The 15,933-nt window shown below is 42.6% G+C and overlaps 1 protein-coding gene across 1 annotated transcript in view; it reads right to left on the minus strand.

Annotated features, from left to right (window-relative positions):
* Positions 1-5,910: 5,910 nt before the first annotated feature.
* Positions 5,911-15,933, minus strand: part of LOC311232988 (ras-related protein Rab-4B) — a 35,738-nt gene continuing 25,715 nt past the window's right edge. The window contains exon 8 of the mRNA XM_084319836.1: positions 5,911-8,242. The gene's annotated coding sequence lies outside the window, so the exon portion shown is untranslated. The remainder of the gene's footprint in view (positions 8,243-15,933) is intronic.

The following is a 15,933-nucleotide window of genomic DNA, read 5'->3' on the forward strand; positions in this document are numbered from 1 at the left end:
CAGGTGCACAAGTAAATGTAATTCCTTTGAGAGAGTATCACAGTTTGCAAGATAAATGCAAAATACAGCCTACTTCACGCAGACTGACAGGATATGGTGGAGAGAAACTAGTAGTAAAGGGCACATGCACGTTAAAGTGTAAATACAAAGAGCGTGACATGCTGTTAGACTTTTACATAGTAGACACTCAGGCACCCCCAGTTCTAGGTTTACAGGCATGCCTGAATATGGACCTCATTAAACTAGTGTTGTCAGTCACTGCATACACAGATAAGCAGACCATCATGGAAGAATACCACGATGTGTTTAAAGGGATCGGACTATTCCCAGGAGAGTGTCACATCCATATAGACCCAGACGCCACGCCAGTAGTCTGCCCACTGAGAAGGACACCGATCGCCCTGCGTGGCCGACTGAAAAAGGAGCTACAGAATATGGAAGACACACAGATCATCGCTAAAGTCATCGAACCAACGGAGTGGGTCAGTGCACTGGTCATTGTTGAGAAACCACGCACAGGCAAGCTCAGAATATGTTTGGACCCTAAGGAGCTAAACAAGGCTATCAAGCGCCCGCACTACCCTCTGCCGACACTAGAGGACATCACACCCAGACTAACAGGCGCACGCTATTTCAGCGTACTGGATGCAAGGTCGGGATACTGGTCCATCAAGCTCTCTACAGAATCATCGAAGCTGACGACGTTCAACACATCGTTTGGACGATACAGATTCCTACGATTACCGTTTGGGCTCGCTTCTGCCCAGGACGAATTCCAACGGAAAATCGACGAGACATACGAGGGACTGAACGGAGTAGCAGCTATAGTAGACGACATCCTTGTCTATGGCGCGACCAGAGGAACATGACAAGAATCTACATGCAATGTTGGAGAGATCACGGGAGAGAGGCGTTCGGCTCAACGCAGACAAGTGCACCATCGGAGCCACCGAAGTGAGCTACTTCGGGCACGTCCTTTCAGCTGACGGCATGAAGCCTGACCCAGGCAAGATAGCTGCCATCAAGGAGATGGAGGCGCCAAAGAGCCGTGCAGAACTGGAGACCGTGCTAGGTATGGTCAACTACCTGGCGAAATTCGCCCCGAGCCTCTCCGAGATCAACGCACCCATGAGACAGCTGCTTAAACAATCGAATGAGTTCCTGTGGGACGCGCAGCACGACGCTGCATTCAAAAAGATGAAAGACATACTTACCAGTGAACCGGGGCTAGTCCTCATTTACTTTGACCCAGATAAGGAGCTCAGCTTGCAAGTGGACGCATCAAAGTATGGTCTGGGTGCTGTGCTGATGCAGGAAGGAAGGCCCATTAGCTACGCATCCAGATCACTCACAGACAGCAAGGTCAACTACGCACAAATCGAGAAGGAGATGTACGCAGTCCTTTATGGATTCAAGCGCTTCCACCAATATGCCTACGGTCGCCATGTTGTGGTGCAATCTGACCATAAGCCCCTGGAGTCGATCATGAAGAAGCCGATCGCCGCAGCCCCACCGCGGTTACAGAGGATGATACTACAACTACACAAGTACAACTTCACGATCGTGCACCACCCTGGGAAAGACATCCCAGTTGCCGACACGCTGTCCAGGAAATCACTTACCTCTCACGACGACGGACTCAGTGAAGGGATGGACCTTCAGGTACACATGGTGTACAACAGCCTACCTGTACACGACGACAGGTTACAGGAGATCAGAGAAATAACAGACAATGACACACAGCTAAAGCTGCTCAGCCAGGCTATCCTGGAGGGATGGCCTGAGGAAAGAAAACAATGCCCCCAGAACATCACCGAATACTGGAACCACCGAGATGAACTATCCAAAACGAATGGAATAATTTTCAATGGGGAGAAAATAGTCATCCCTACCAGCCTCAGAGGAGAGATGCTGATCAAGATCCATGCAGGCCACATGGGCATGGAAAAATGCAAACTGAGAGCACGAGACATCATGTTCTGGCCTGGAATGGGTAAACATATAGAGCAAGTCGTGGAAAAGTGCTCAATATGCCAAGAGCGCCGCCCATCAAACACCAAGGAGCCCATGATGCCTCATCGTATCCCAGACCGTCCCTGGCAGGTGGTAGGAACAGATCTCTTCAACTGGAACAACCAGGACTACGTCGTGACCGTCGACTATTACAGCAGGTTCTTCGAACTAGACAGACTTCACAGCACCACATCGGCAGCTGTAGTCCACAAGCTAAAGACAGCCTGTGCCAGGCATGGCGTCCCAGAGACTATTGTCTCAGACAATGGACCACAATACAAGTCTAAAGAGTTCGAGGCATTCGCCAAGTCGTGGGAGTTTACACACGTCACGTCAAGCCCACATTATCCGCAGAGCAACGGACTAGCGGAGAGAACTGTGAAGACGGCAAAATCACTCATGGACAAGGCTAAGGCAGACGGAAGAGACCCGTACCTAAGCCTCCTGGAGTATCGTAACACCCCAGTCGACAACTTCAAATCGCCGGCACAGCTGTTGATGAGCCGCAGGCTACGCTCAACCCTCCCGAGCACCAACCAACAGCTGCGGCCAGGGGTAGTAAGCCCCAAAGATGGACATGACAAGCGAGTGCAGAGACAACAGCACCAGAAGAAATACTATGACAGGTCAGCTAGACCACTGCCCCCACTACATTGTGGTGAATCTGTCAGGCTCCAAGAGTATGGACGCTGGAGGCCAGCAGTAGTCATACAACCAGCCGACACTGCGCGGTCATACCACGTTCGCACCCAAGATGGACGCGAATACCGCCGCAACCGCAGGCACCTGAGGGACACAAAAGAGGAACATTTCCAGGACAGCGACGGTATGCCAAGTCCAGAGAGCGTCGATCAACCGCCGGAGACCAACGACCCTGAACTGTCAGGGGACTCAGAAGCGAACTCAGCTTCATACTACACCAGATCCGGCCGAGCAGTGAAGCCTCGGGACGTCTTAGACCTATGAATGTACAGGGTGTAGGCGGATCGCTACCCTATTATAACACCGCTATACCCCATTGAAAAAAAAAAAAGGGGGGGGGGGGGGGGGTGAAATGTAACAGAATATTAATGTATACTGAATCTATGACTTACTTACCTTACTTACTTGTCAATATGCTCCCATTTTGTTAGCAAGTTAATTCTACGAATAAGAGCTGCATATGGTAAGAGTGGTGAGACACACGATCATATAAGCTTTGAATACATACCTTATTCACAGCTGAAGTACTCAAATATTCAAGCAGACTTTCCAGAATAAGCGTGCACACAATACGAACTGTAATACCTTTGATACAAGAATCTATTTTTTATGTTTAACATATTAATCTTACCCGTTTACATTGCCTGGTCCTGACACAGTGTAACGCACATGGTTATTGTTTACAAAGAAATTCTTACAGAGTATTGCACAACTTTTCTTTATTTCAATTTTGTTCATAGCTTTAAAGCTTTCTTTAAAAGAAGGAGGATGTAATATTCATGCCTTGAATATATCATTTTACGACAGGCGCGCCAGGCGCACCTCCCTGTTATGTATACCTGCACAAGGGGTCCTGACAGTCAGTTGGCTGCCAGCCGTGGATGGAGTTACACTCATGCTTACCTTTGCAATAAACCTCTTAATGTAATCTCCTCGTCCTGAATGATTATTCTCTTTTAATCGAATACGACAGGCAGTATGAATGAAATGTTCATCATTACAACTGCAACTTCAACGCAATAAATACACCTAAACCTGGCATTACGACTGGACATCCATCTTTGTTAATTTCTGTGTCTACTGCGTAGGATCACTCCCATACCATACCTGTGCAGTAACATGCAAGAGAGAACAGGACATTGGAAGGTGAAAATGTGCCATTACATGATAGTTTAGTCCAGATATGGATCCATACAAGTATATAAAATAAATAGTCAAAAGATAATTGATTGATTGAATCAAAGTGAATAAGCACATAATTTGTCTTATGTCTTATATAACCTTACAGACAAAGAAACGTTGGATGTAGGCTACAGACACACATTTGGGGACATTCATGGCATTGATCATCCCATGACAATCCAAACACTTTCTCTCCATCATTCTCAACACTTTATGGAAGTTATGGACCCCAGGAAGAATAGCCCCAGCACTGCTGTGGCTAATGGGGATCCAAATAAACTTAAACTTAAACACGCAAAATAGTTTTAGGAAAGTTTAGGAATGGAACGCAATAGCAGGAGACAACTTTAATACTCCTCAGTCTTCACTCTACTCCACTTGTAGTAACAGTCACAAATGTGCCCAAGTATTTTTGTGTTATGTGGGTGCAGTGTCATGTTTGGTCACTAAGTGGCGCTCCAGTTGTTTGTACTTGATTTAGCAACAGGTTTAATTTGATTTAACTTGAGCCAGTGCCTCACTTCACTTCCTGTTTACCTGCCGTCCTGTATAACGTTAACTTGTCCTGGCTCGTGTCTGTGAATCTAATCTAATCTATCTATCTATCTATCTATCTATATATATATATTCATTGTCGATCTACATGTACAGTATGTTGAGTATAGAGCCATATGACTGGTTATATTATGGTTATTGTTAAAGTTAGAGGTTCTATGTAGGATTGCAAGTAACTGTCTAACTGTATTTAACTGTTTCCACTGACTGTACATAACTGTTTCCACTAGAGGGCGCTATAGGCGGAGCCACTAATGCTACCACCAGGTGGAGAGTATTTAAAGAGATGTCTCCTCCCCCTCTACCTCTTTCCCACCTGCCTCTCACGGAGAGAACTCACGTGCTGCCGCTTTACCATGCAAACAGTGGTGCAGTCGTGGTCACACCCGGTTACATGCCGTGTTACCAGATCATGCTGCGCGCCAGCTTTCCACGCGCACAATCCGCACATTCACACAAATAGAGAGCAAGAAGAGCGTGCACGTGGCGTGTTACCAGTTCCCATATTACGACTGCACCACTGCATGCAAATAATAAACCACGCTGATTAATAGCTGAAGGTAGAAACCATGCCTCTTGACCACATTATTGTCACCACATAGCCAGACTCTGTCAACAGTTATAAGCATTTATATGTGATAATAAACGGGTATTAGCTCTTTGCTAAGCTATCTACATGCAGTGTTTCCCCTAGGATTTTTTTCAGGGGAGGTGGTAGGCCCCCCAAAACTACTAGTGTTGTCGCGGATACGTGGTGTCAACAGTGTCGTAAGGCGGTTGTTAGTATCGGTGCATTTCTCTACACTGAGCTGAAATGAAACAATTGCACATAAATTAGGTAAATAAATATTAACACATACATTTACTTATTTACAATTTTACATACAGTAGTGACAACACACATATGAACTATTTACAATACAGGGACAGTGTTTCCCACAGGATTGTCTCTGAATGGATTTGGTAGTTTTTTTCTGCGTCTCCGTAGACCATGCCGCACCACCGTTTTAAAGTCTTAGTGAATTGATTGATTTATATGAAAACCGATGTATGTATAATTTAGCTAGCTCGCCAACGTTACTGTGATTAAAGCAAACTTTATAACTTTTTCAGGGGGGGCGGGGGGGCCCGTTAGCGGGGCGCCCCGCCAAGGCAATGGTAGGGGAAACACTGACATGATATATAGAGGAGATAGCAAGACAGAGGAGAGAGAGTGGGGGGGAAGAGACATTTTCTGGACAGTCCTAACAGTGAGGTGAGACCATGCCGAAAAGGCATGTGGACCTATAGCACCCTCTTGTGGTAGCAATTTAAGTTATATGCTAGCAATCTAACATTAGCAAATGTATTCTGTCCTGTGGACAAATTCCAACCTGTGAAACTTCAATCTCAGAAAAAATACAGAAACTTTAGGGGAAAAAAGTGATTTTAATCATATCCATTCAAGGTTATGGGGTTCAGATGGAGGGGCAGTTTATTCCGTCTTTATATCTATCACACAACATGACAGTTATAAAATATACAGACAGACCACACGTAAAATCATAAATACACAGACCATAGGAAATCTAGTACACACATTCATACACTTCTAAAACTTGTTATAGTCACATCTGTGCTTTGCATGAAAAAAAGGTATCACACAGCTGTAGTGTTTTTCTAAATCAGTGGTTCTCAAATGTCTGTGACCCCACGACCTTTCCGCACCACCATCAAGCCAAACTTTCAAATCAGTGCATCTCCTGATCCGTGACTCCTAGTCATGAATCTAGTATACAGAGATGCGTCTCCTCGCGGAAGAGATATTTGCCATAAAGAGTGACGAGGTCTGCTATATTTCGGTCATAATTTTTTATCTCCCCTTAGCCTGTTCATCTGATTCTCACCAAACTTGCCGTGTGGAATCTGTGAATGAACATCTTTAAATGTGTCATTTAGATAATCGACAGGCCAAACCATATGACTGCCAGATGCGATCACTTTGGAAAACGCACAGTAAACAGGAAGTGATGAACACGTTTATGTTTACACTTAAATAAACTCGATTTACTTCATATGTCTACACTTAAAGATAGTTTAAGTAAACTCGTATCTGAATGTACTCGTCAACTCAGGCGTAACAGTACTTTATTTGAAAACAGATACATGAATATTCTTTTTCAATATAGGAAGTATATGAATGAGCACTGTTCGATTTGCACCAAACTTGACAAATATGTTTGCTTTACAATAGCAAGGAGGCCCGTGAAGTTGTGAGTAATCTGGTCTCATGGTGGCGCTATTCTCGTAAAAATAAAAACATCAACTACTCCATGACTTGTTCAATCATGGTATTTGAAATGTGTTGTTACTTTCTGATATCCTAGCGTTGTGAGACGTAAAACTATCACCACCATTTACATTTCTCAAAAACAGATTTTGTTTCCTACTCCTCCTATGCTGGTAGGCCAAGCCAAGATTAGGGGTGTGGTCAAAAGGTGGCTTGAGGACACGGACCCTTTCGGGGGTATATATGGCCACTGATGGCAAATATATTGTTTAACTACTAATAAATCACATCTAACAATAAAAAAAAAAATCTCAGATTGTGGGTCGCTAGGACGACATCTCATCAAAAAGGTTCCAAGTGACCATATTCACATAGCTGCCATTTTTGCTCTTATGTCATGCTCAGGTTGGGTTCCCACCCAAGGCGGGAGGGAACAGGGTGGAAAGGAACCCAAACTGAGCAAAACGATCGCCGTGTGAATATGGTCACTGGCCCCGATGCGTATGAATGTCGGGGTCCTTAAGGTGGAAACGTTTGGGAACCGCTGCACTAAGTGATAAATACAACAGTGAGTTCAAATGTAACCTAACATCTCCTTTTGCAGCTTTCACTGAAATAAAGAAAGCCTATTCAGTCTAGTGCACACGTGCCTCTTCTAGTCATTTCCGCTTGAAACGATAATATAATTAGGCTGGTAAACATGATTCACATCAACGACCACAACTCCGGCTCCTGGTCACACACAAGTCAAATGCATTCATTTCAATCTGGACACGATTCAAAGACATTAATAAATATATAGTATTCTGTACAGCAGCATGTGACACAGACACAGTAGTCTCTTGAAACATATCAATATCATACAGTGATCAGAATCTGTCAATAGATGTAGACACCGACCCAGTGCATGGTTCTCAACCATGCCCCCTGGAAACAGAGTCCCCTCAACATGTACGAGCACAGACAGAACGCTGAACCCGCTTTTATCATTCCTGTTCAGGCTGTTTCACTTGATTAATAATAATGGAGGGCGACAGCCTTTAAATAGTGATCATTTAACAAGAAATAAAAGCATCTATACAAAATCTTAGAAATATGTATATGTTTTAAACATCTCTTCATCCTCTGGGAGGGTCCTGATCCCCAGGTTGAGAACCACTGCACTAACTCACAGTTTTCAGTACATGTATATAAATATACAGATATTACACACAAAATGACTCCATTGTGTTCTGCGAGACCTCCTGGTTGGAGGTTTAGTCCCTAGACCAGATTGGTCAGAGGTGTGTGTGTGTACGGTGACTTCCTGAATAAAATAACCTTGACAATGAAACTCCTGTTGAATATGAGGGCCCGATTGGTGGTGCTCCTTTGCTGATGTCGTCTCCCCGGCAACGCGGAAGAATGATCAGGTGAGTTCAGTGGAGGGAGTATACCTCAAGTGACTGGTCACTGACGCCACCGCACCCACATGCAGTGGGTCTGGATGAAGCTGCCGTTTCCCAAGTCATTGTCAAAGTGCTGGGAGGGGGGAAGGCATGGGGTTATTCCTCCAGAAGCTCAAGTCAGTCCATGGGTTACAGAATACAAACAGATGTCCGCTTTTCATTTAAAAAGATTACATTCATTGTATTGTCATTATAAGATAAGATGAAGTAAGATATTCCTTTATTGATCCCTCTGGGGAATTTGGTCGTCATAACAGCATAGGGGAGGGGAGGTACAGGTATGAGCAGGGAAATAGATGAAAGACATACATATAGGCAAAAAAAATCTATCCGAATATAAAAATATGAGAAAAAGAATCAGTATACAGTAACACAAGGTGCAGGTGAGGGTCTGTACCCTAACTGGCATGATATATACTGTATATATTCCATACGTTGTAGTCTGTGCAGGTTTTGGTGGTTAAGAGTCAGACACACTTATAGCCCTTTCACACCGGCAGAGCTCTGTGCTGGTGCCGGGTTCCCGAACCTAATCTTGAACCGGCCGGCGCGTTCAGACCGTAAATAATTGGTTCGGAACCTGAAAAGTCGGTTCTCAACTGGAACCGAAAATGTTTTGGTTTTCCCTTGTGAACCGTGACATCATCAGTGGGGATGTCATATTCTAGGCTGTGAAGACAAGCGAAAACAGCAAACAGCAGAGGTTCGGCATTGCACTCAATGGATCCATTCAATAGGAAGCGATTTGCGACTGATCTCAAAATTTGATTAGATTCAAATGTATTGTTATTATGCACAAGTACAATACACCATCCAACCAGAGTTGTAAATGCTCCAGAAATAAATAAATGCGTGGAGTGAGGCAGCCTGAGCGCGTACTGTATACGTGCAAAATGAATTGTTCCAGCAAAGTAGGCTTCCATTATTCTAATGACTTGTTTTATTGGGTATTATATAGGGGTGGGAATCGCCAGAGACCTCACGATACGATACTATCGCGATACTTGCGGCACGATACGATAGTATCGCGATACGCTGAGTATTGCAAATTTTCATTTTTTTATCAAATTTTATTTATTACCTTTTTTCAACTGCAAAGTAAAACGTTGTCAACATGTTTTATCTAATAAAATAAAGTTCAGTCTGTTCATCTCACTTCAATCATTTTTATTTCAGAACATGGTATTTTCTCAAGCAGACAGATGTAAACACTGTAATCTGTGTTGCATGTACCTGACAAACTGAACTGTTTGTATTACAGTAATATTCCAACTTAACTGAATGCACATGTGTGTGTGTGGACTACTGTACTATTACAGGTATTGAAATGAACAATGCAACTTCCTTATACAAACAAAAAACAAATGTAATTTTAATTTTATGAATAATTAGATATCGATACTTGGCGTCCTTGTATAGATACAGTATCGCCACGCAAAGTATCGCGATACTACTACGTATCGATTTTTTCCCCCACCCCTAGTATTATAGTAGTATGTCCTACTGTAGAACATGACATATTAGCATGACATCTTATTTATACTAAACTACTGCGCAATTGGCTCTTGACAAGTGTAAACTATGGATTATATGGTCACAGTCAACCAGCACCTGCTAAGGGGTCGTACCCTTTAGCTCAACTGGTTAGTGTGGCTGCCTGTGGATTCTATGGTCACAGATTAAAATTTCTTTGTTACACAAGTTTAATTTTTTTTTATTCATTTATGCATTTATTTATCCACTCTGGTTGGATGGTGTATTGTACTTGCTGAATAATGACGATACATTCGATTCTAATCTCATTTTGAGATTTGAGTGGATCAGCATGGTGCAGATGTAATGGCGAACCTTTAAAGCTGTTTTGCACACGGCACATTTTGCCACTGTTGTGTTTACTTCCGCCTGAGTAATGCCCCCCGTTGATGACGGAGGACGGTGGAATGTTGGTTCTGCTTAAATAGGTGCCAGAAAGGACCAAGGTTCAGAGGCTCCAGAACGAAGCCGGAGCTTGAACCGGAGCCCTGCCGGTGTGAAAGCATCCTCAGTGGTCAGACATTCCCAATAGTTCTTGAGTTCTGCAGCCATTTGTGTTCTAGCTGCTGGCAGCACAAGTACAATTTTTACTCTGTGACAGACCACCTTATAACTAAGACATACATTTGTGGCAGAGGCAGAAAATTGATAAAAAATAAACGAGCTGCATAGGTGGCATAATAAACTGTAAACGAGCAGTTCTTTCTACTTTCCATTATTATATATAATACATGTTTGCACCAGTGTTAATTTTGTCAACGAAAATGACTAAATATGGTCGTCAACGAAGCTTTTCTAAATCTAGACTAAAACAAAAAAGACAAAATCGAGACTAAAACTGACTAAGACTAAAATGCTCAGACCTGTAGTTGACTAAAACGACTAAGACTAAAATGAAAAATAAATGAAGGTGACTAAATATGATGAAAACGAAAAAAGGAGCATTTGACACATGACTAAGGCTAAAACAAAAATTTAAATAGCTGCCAAAATTAACACTGGTTTGCACTGAACATTACACCTTGGTCTTTTTGCCATTTTATTATAAAACCAGAGACAAGCGCCTCTCTCTATCGGTCTATCCTACATTATGTGCAACCAGCGTCTGGCGGCCCATTGTGTGGAGCGGACTGGACAAGAAACTATAGGAATTTTCCATTGGTTCTCCCAGTCCACACGACCATTTCTAGCATTTCCATTGGCTATAGTGACAGACATATATATGATAAACAGATATACAGCAGATTAGATGCAGTCCAGAGAAAACAACCAATTTAGATATTTCAAGATTCTATGCTTCACAGTACACACTACAGTGGCAGTGCATGGGGAACAATCTCCTGATTCCGATACAATAAAGAGTCTTTATCACAAACGGATCCAAGATAGTGTTGCGCCCGGCTTTAGAGGGGTAAAAGCCAAATTGTATTTTAAATTTAATGAATTGTAATTCTTATATACCTAATGTAGCACATCTTCTTAAAGCGGATTCAGCTTTTTTCCACGTCAGTTTAATTGCATTGTTACTGTTCACATGTGTGGTGCCGTCACAGTCATATTATAAGTAAAGATAAAGTTTGAATGACTTACTGAACTGGTGTTTTCATTTGATACCACGCTGCTTGTTTGCCATTTCAGCACCAGGCGCTGTCCACAGACTTTATTCATGTTGAGCAAGCGTTACATTGCACCGCGATGCCTATAGCCTACCTGTTATTCACTAGTCTCAACATGGATAAAACAAAGTATAATAAGCATTCTTTAGGTCGGAGGCTGACATTTTTAATGGAGGTCAAGTTTCTCCTGAGCCGTTCAGCCACACAAAGGACTATGTCGGAAGGCAAGGATATTTATGAAAGACGAGGAAGGTTTTCCTTGTTATTTTGAGTTTTAACGAGACGGAAGACGACAGTGTGAGTAATAGCACAGCTCCAGGGCAACGGAACTGCCCCGTGCCACCATCACCACCACCACCACCACCATCACCACCACCACCACCATCATCATCATCACCACCAGCTAAGTACCTAGCTTAGCTTCAGCTTAGCCTAACCTGAAAAGAAATAAAGGAAGATGCCGGGACTCGGCTCTCCCACAGAATGTACTAATTGCTTGGAGATGAGAAAGAGGATTGTAGAGCTGGAGGCTCGGGTTTCTACCCTGTACCAAATACAGCAGGATGAGCAACTCATTGACTCTATTTATGAAGCTACTACAAATATAGCCAACAATACCATGATTGAGAACTGGCCTTTGCTAGTAACTACAGAACAGCACCACCCAAAAGACGGTCCTTGGCACAACCAAGGAGCTAGACCAAAGCAGTGGATCACCGACAAGGATAAAAGGAGAAATAAACGATCCAGGACCTCACCCCCGGTACCGCCAGGAAATAGTTTCAACCTACTCTCGGAAACACGCATATCAACACCCAAGGCAAAGAGACATAGAAGCGTAGCTAACAACGCTAACGAAGAAAACAGCGAGCGTAACGGAGCTCACGCTAACGACGCTAATAGCAAGAATACCGGAGCTCACGCTAACACTAGCGAAGCAAACAGCTGGCATGCCGGAGCTCACGCTAATGCTAACGAAGCACACGCTAACGACGAGACGACGAGGAAAACAGAGCCACTAGCGACACGGCTGGCAAACACGACCCAGACCGAGCGAACGGCTAACAGCGAAGAGACTATCATGCGCCGAGAACGTCGCGGTAGCCAACGCCGAAGGTACGGGACCAGCGTTAACATGAAGGCTAACGAGGCTTCACCAAGGCCACAGGACTGTGGAAAGAACCAGCAGACTAGGCCTAGCCCAAAAACAAACGGCCCCAAAACTGTTGGAAAGAAAAATGCTAACCTCACACAGAAAATAGACTGCATACTGATTGGAGATTCCATAACAAGGTATGTGGAGATGGCAAACACAGAAAATATCTGTCTAGACAATACAACTGTGAAAGAGCTAGCCGAAGAACTTCCAACACTAATCAGACCAGGAATAACAAAAATTGTCATTCACTCTGGATCGTTTGACATCCTGCGAAAGAAGACTGGCACAGAGACTTTGAAAGACGATTTCACACGTTTAATGAACACACTAGACAAACATCAGTCTGTGTACACAAACACTGATGTGTCCATCAGTGGACCAATTGCATGCTTTCGCAGAGGACAGGAAGCATTCAGTCGACTCCTAAATTTTAATTCATGGTTAGGGGCTGCATGTCTCGTACACGGCCTGAAATTCATTGACAACTTCAATGTTTTCTGGAATAACCCAGAACGTTTTCAAAGAAATGGCTTCTTCCCAAATCGCTTAGGTTCAAAGCTCCTATCAGCAAACATGCGTCATGCCTTGATGGCCTCCAAGAATATTAAGCTCACACCAGCACGAGAGATAGTCATGAAGGACACAATCTCACCACGAAGTACAGCACAAGACGTCCCATCCCCCCCCCCCCCCCCCCCCATATCACACAAGGCCATCTCGTCTGATCAAATGTCCCCGAAAGCACAGTGCAGTCAGTACGGTACAGTATAGCACAATTACCATGCCATCTCTAAAAACATACAAGTAATCATAACTAGCCAATGGCATGGTGAAAAATATACGCCACCAATGCGTTTACCTGCTATTAACCTCAGGGCCATCACGGTCAAACCAAAGCAGACCTCCTCTAAAGAAGTCCAACAAATAAAATTAGCTTTCCTAAATGTCAGATCACTGAATAATAAAACATTCTTAGTAAATGATCTGATTAAAGAAAATAACTTAGATTGCATCTGCCTAGTAGAGACATGGCTAAATAATGACACAGCTACATCAATAATGATAGAAGCTTGTCCACCAGACTATAACTTTTTTCAAATACCCAGAAAAAATAAAAGGGGCGGAGGAGTTGCAGCAATCTTCTCCTCAAAACTCTTGTTTAGAATCACAGAACTAGGCGAGTTCATGTCAATGGAATATCTTGCCATTGAACTAAAAACAGAATCAACTATTATTGTCACAATATACCGCCCGCCTAGACACTCACCAATATTTATACAGGAGCTCTCTGAACTGATCTCACTATGTGTTACCGGATATGATAAGGTGATCCTAAATGGAGACCTGAACATCCATTTTAATAAGAAAACAGACTCCAAAACTATGGAACTAAAAAATCTACTGGATAGCTTTGACCTAATACAGCATATAACAAATGCAACTCACCGGCTTGGGAATACACTAGACTTAGTTATAACAACAACTGGGCTAAACATAACAAATATCTCAATAACTGAATTACCTCTCTCCGACCATCACTGTATATTTTTTGATACTCAAATAACCCTTACTAAAACAAAAAAAGAAATCATAGTTAAAAAGAGGCTCCTAAACGACAAAGCTGAATCAAAGTTCATTGATCTTATCAGACTACATGAACCACACAATCATGACAGCTCTCTAAATGAAATGGTAGAAAATCTCAATGATGCAATGTCATCTATATTAAATTCTGTCGCCCCATTAAAAACGAAAAAGAAGAAAACTAGAGCCTCGCCCTGGTTAAACTATAATACGGTCAACAAAGAAAAAAGGAAATGTCGTGCAGCGGAGCGAAAATGGAGAAAAACAAAAACCATCATATGCTGTGATATATACAAAGATGCTTTAACTGCTTATAATAAAACCATCCGCTTAGCAAGGAAAGATTACTTCTCTAAAATCATTACAGAAAATGCTGGAAACTCCAGAATCCTCTTTTCCACTATTAATGTACTACTCAACACTGCCCCTACACCTCCTCAGTCATCAACGGTTAAGTGTGAAGAACTTGCACTATTCTTTAACAACAAAATAACCTTGATCAGGGCCAGCATTACTCATGATGGAAATAAAGTTGATTGCGGCAAACCGTGCAATGTAACCATGAGAAGTTTCACATGCATCACATTAGATGTACTCTGCAAAACTGTCTCAGAATGTAACTCCTCCACCTCAGACATTGACCCTATACCTACAGCTTTCTTCAAACGGGTATTTAATAGTGTTTCAAGCCCTGTGCTAGATATCATAAACACTTCCCTTAGGACTGGTATTTTCCCGGATGCCTTTAAAACAGCAGTTGTAAAGCCATTACTAAAAAAACCTAACTTGGATAGTAATGAAATGGCAAATTATCGTCCAATATCCAACCTACCATTCATTAGTAAAGTACTTGAAAAGATAGTTTCAGTTCAAATAAATTCCTTTCTTGAAGAAAACAACATCTTAGAAGAATTTCAGTCAGGATTCAGAAAATATCATAGCACTGAAACTGCCCTCACCAAAATAATCAGTGACCTCAGACTAAACTCTGACGAGAATAAGATCTCCATCCTTATCCTGTTGGATCTCAGTGCAGCATTTGATACAATCGATCATGATATTCTAATCGATCGTCTTGAAAACCATGTCGGTTTCTCAGACCATGTGCTGGGCTGGTTTAAAACATACATCAGAGGGAGGAAATTCTATGTTAAACTAGGAGATCACATGTCTGATATATACGACAACAACTATGGAGTTGCACAAGGGAGTTGCTTAGGTCCTTTACTCTTCTCCCTTTACATGTTACCGCTGGGTGATATCATCAGAGAACATAATGTAGATTTCCATAGCTATGCGGATGATACACAACTGTACATATCTGCTGAACCAAATGATACAGCGATTAGCTCCATTACAGACTGCTTACTGTCAATAAATAAATGGATGAGTAAGAACTTCCTGAAACTAAACGAGAACAAAACTGAAATTCTAATTATCGGCTCCAAAACTAAAAAAGAAACATTAATAAAGAACCTGGGGGGACTAACCCCTTGGATCAAATCTGAGGTCACTAGTCTTGGGGTTATCATAGATTCAGAACTGAACTTCAATTCTCATATTAGCAAAGTGACGAAAACATCGTTCTTCCATCTCAGAAATATAGCAAAAGTACGACCATTTATTAATCAGAACGATGCTGAGAAGCTAATTCATGCATTCATATCTAGCCGGTTAGACTACTGTAATGCACTTTTCACAGGTCTCCCTAAGAAAACCACAGAGAGGCTTCAGCTAATCCAAAACTCTGCAGCCCGACTGCTAACTAGAACCAAAAGGAGAGAGCACATTAGTCCAGTCCTAGCCGCTTTACACTGGCTTCCCGTAACATTTAGAATTGACTTTAAGGTCCTTCTCCTTACATACAAAGCT

Source organism: Notolepis coatsorum (genome assembly GCF_963971535.1).
Source record: "Notolepis coatsorum genome assembly, chromosome: 8".
In the NCBI taxonomy this organism is placed as follows: Eukaryota; Metazoa; Chordata; class Actinopteri; order Aulopiformes; family Paralepididae; genus Notolepis; species Notolepis coatsorum.